This window comes from Pinus tabuliformis, chromosome 9, assembly GCF_031772625.1.
Source record: "Pinus tabuliformis cultivar Carrire ecotype Pingquan chromosome 9, CPIR1, whole genome shotgun sequence".
In the NCBI taxonomy this organism is placed as follows: domain Eukaryota; kingdom Viridiplantae; phylum Streptophyta; class Pinopsida; order Pinales; family Pinaceae; genus Pinus; species Pinus tabuliformis.
This window is the reverse complement of record NC_142307.1, coordinates 318,770,934-318,774,390: the sequence shown is the minus strand read 5'-3', so window position 1 is coordinate 318,774,390 and position 3,457 is coordinate 318,770,934. Positions and strand designations below refer to the sequence as shown.

General features: G+C 35.0%; 1 pseudogene; it reads left to right on the top strand.

Annotated features, from left to right (window-relative positions):
• Nucleotides 1–2,635: 2,635 nt before the first annotated feature.
• On the top strand, nt 2,636–3,219 carry LOC149148504 (early light-induced protein 2, chloroplastic-like; annotated as a pseudogene).
• Nucleotides 3,220–3,457: the final 238 nt, after the last annotated feature.

Below are 3,457 nucleotides of genomic sequence, written 5' to 3'. Positions count from 1 at the left end.
GTTTTAAACCCCTGTTTACATAGTTTTCGATATACACAATGTTTACAGAAATCCAACTTCAACGATTTGAAAACAGGAAGTAATTTACGGTTCATCAGTACCTAAAGACCTTTCTCATTCATGTGACCCAATCACTGATGCTATAGGTGATTACCTTCTTCTTCTTTCTTTGACACAATCGCTGCTTCACTGACCTGAGTACTTCCCTTGAGTCTATAAAGATTTCTGGCCTTTTCTTCCTTCATAATGACTAGGGAACCTTTTGAAACTTTTAGTACTCCATTATGACCTGTAAACATGTAACCATCCTTGTGCAACACTCCCAAAGAAATCATAATTTTCTTCAATTCATGTACATGTATAACATTAGTTAATGTTCTAATTGTGTTATCATAAATTTTAATCTTGATATCTCCCATCCCAACAGTCTGACATGATACATTATTACCCATAAACACGGAACTACCATTTACAGCTTCATATGAAGTAAACTAATTTCTATGCAAGCTCATGTGATCAGAGGCACCAGAGTCTAACAACCAATTTCAAAAATTCTGAGAGACATTACATACAAGTAAAGTTTCATCTACCATACATAATTCTTCAGCAAATATAACTTCATATATCATACCTGAATCAACTTGATTTTCTTCCTTCTTTGGGTTTTTAGACTCTTTTCATTTTCAACGATCTTTCTTGAGGTGTCCAATTTTATTGCAGTACCAACATTTTGCCTTACACTTCTTACCCTTTGATTTTGATATGGAAAAAACCCTTGTTTTCTCCACTTTTTCTTTTGACTATCCTCTAGCTACCATGGCTTTTGATGCAAAGGTTTCAACATTGGACTTCTTCCTTACTTCTTCAGCTAACAGATCTCCCACAACCGAATCAAATTCCAAGGAATCAATTATGTGCAAACTAATATAGGTAACGAAGTGGTCCCATGACTCGCGTAGGGAACACAACAAGGTGATAGCTTTGTCTTTTTCCTAAAATTTAACTTTCAATCCGACAATTGGTAAATAAGTGTATTAAAAACATTTAAATGTTCTACAATTTTTGTAACCTCCTTCAGAAGAACACTGTGCAATTGTCTTTTTAGATAAATTATGTTGATTAATGATTTGGTCATATATAACGTTCCCAGTTTTCCCCAAAAACCTATTACTAATGTTTCTTCAACTATATTTAAGAGAACATCATCCATGAGGCATAACTTGATGGTACTGAGAGCTCAAGCAGACAAATCCTCCCTGTTTGAATCTTTCATGCTAGCAGGTTTCTTCTTCACCTCATCTAATTCTTTGTGCAACCCTTTTTGCACAAGAAATTCCTAACTTTCAGTTTCCATAGAGAAAAGTTATTATTGCCAGTGAATTTCTCCACCTCGAACTTTGAATTTGTCATTTTGGTGATTTATTTCCTCCTAGGGTTTATGTCTTTCAACTAGTGTTTCTTTAAAAAATATTTTGATTTCCCTTTTTTTCTTCAATTTACTGAAAACCTACAACAATTTGATGGAAAATTCATTTTTTTTCAATTTAATGAATCCCTACTATAGTTTCCATAAAAATATATTTTCTTCAATTTAATGAAACCCTACTACAATTTTTTTGAAAAAATTCAATGGTTTTCTAAACCAAAAGCAAAGAATTCTGGAAAAAAATTGATTCTAAAAAAAAATATTTTTCTCAAATACCCAGATTTTATAGTTCTGCATACTCAAGCATAAATATCCCTCTGTAGCCATTATGCATCATCAAGCATCATCTTTCTCCTCTGTGGAAATCCCTTGTTCCTATGCAGAACTCTTCTAGCAGCTCCATCTCCAACAATGGCGGTCGGCTCTTTTCTAGTGACAACATTGTGGTTGGAGTGGCTTTTCCACCAACAACACTCCTCCGTGCAACTCCGTTGATGGCCCCCTCGGCTCCTTTCCAATGGTAGTGCTATGGCTGCAACAACTTTCTCTTTTCCAGCAGCAACGTTGTTCCTCCTTCATGAGGGGCTCTTCCATCCAGCGCAAACTTCAGAAACCGTCGGCTCCCTTCCAGAGATAATGTTGTGGTTGCAACAGCTTTCTCTTTTCTAGTGGCGGCATTAGACCTCTCTTTCCAGCAGCAGGTTTCAACACAACTCTTAGCGTTTAACCTCTCTACGAAAACGAGAACTTCTTAACGTCTACTGGGTTTAATCTCTGAGCTCTTATACCATTTGATGTTCTCTACAAGTTATTTAAGAAGAAGGAAAGGTAAAGAAAAAAACTAAATGGAAACTGAAATTCATACAAAAATAAATACAAGTTCTTTTGTGTGGTAAAAACCTTGATAGAGTATCAAGGAAACATCCATGGGGCAAGGGATTGTATATTTGTTAATCAAGAATAATTCTCCATGATTACATTCTCCCAGGAATTCACCAGTTTGATAAGAGCCTATCCTCCATTACATAATTGTTATTCGATATAAATCTCATTACTAACATACAAGCTAACTGGTGGTAACTAATAAAGATTTTACTCATAATTACATAATTTGTTGTCATATTTCAACAATAACTATAAGTACCTTTTTGCTTACTATCAGTATGCCCAATATCGTTCTTCTTTTTGTATATACATGAATTTAATTATATGCTGAACAACAGTGTCGTATGTCATGGAATTGACAATATCATTTGGGCTCTTCAATTAAATTTGCAGTTATATTCACAACCAAAGGAATCTGTTATGCCCTCCACTTCATCTACAATCCCAATTTCTCCTCGTCATGCTAAAAAGGTAAGAGAATTGGACCTCATTTTTACACACAATAAGAAAATTAGTATTCATGTGATTATGTGCTGAAATAAATCACGGCATTAATGTAGGTTAGCACCAAATTTGGGGACATTTTTTCTTTCGATGGGCTTGCACCATAGACCATAAATGGGAGACTATCCATGCTCAGATTCATCTCAACTCTTTCGGTGGAGATTGGTAGTGGCAGGTACCTTTTCTCTCACCTCGCCAGTGGAGGAGTTCCATTGTTTCTTGGAAGTGCGGTTCTCCTAATGCTTGCTTTGGTGATACCCATGTACAAGGGAGTCTCCATAGAGAGAAAATCATAGGCAATAATTTATTTTGGAGCAGAGATGTGGAATGGCCATTTTTCCATGATTGGCCTCATTGCCTTGGCCTTAACCAAATACTTGAAAGGAGGTCCTCTCATCTCTTGATCATTATCACCTCATACGTCCTTTAGTTTATTATGTATTCATACCCAATTTGTATTTTCCCTACTTTCAAACAAAACACTAACATTTTTTTTGGAAAATACTATCATATTTAAGAGTTATCTCTCTTTGATTCAAATGTTTACACAATGAATATCATATAAAGTACAAGATTGTTTCTATATTTCCATTATTAAGTATACATGGCGCAATACTATACTATTTCTTGAATATTCTTACA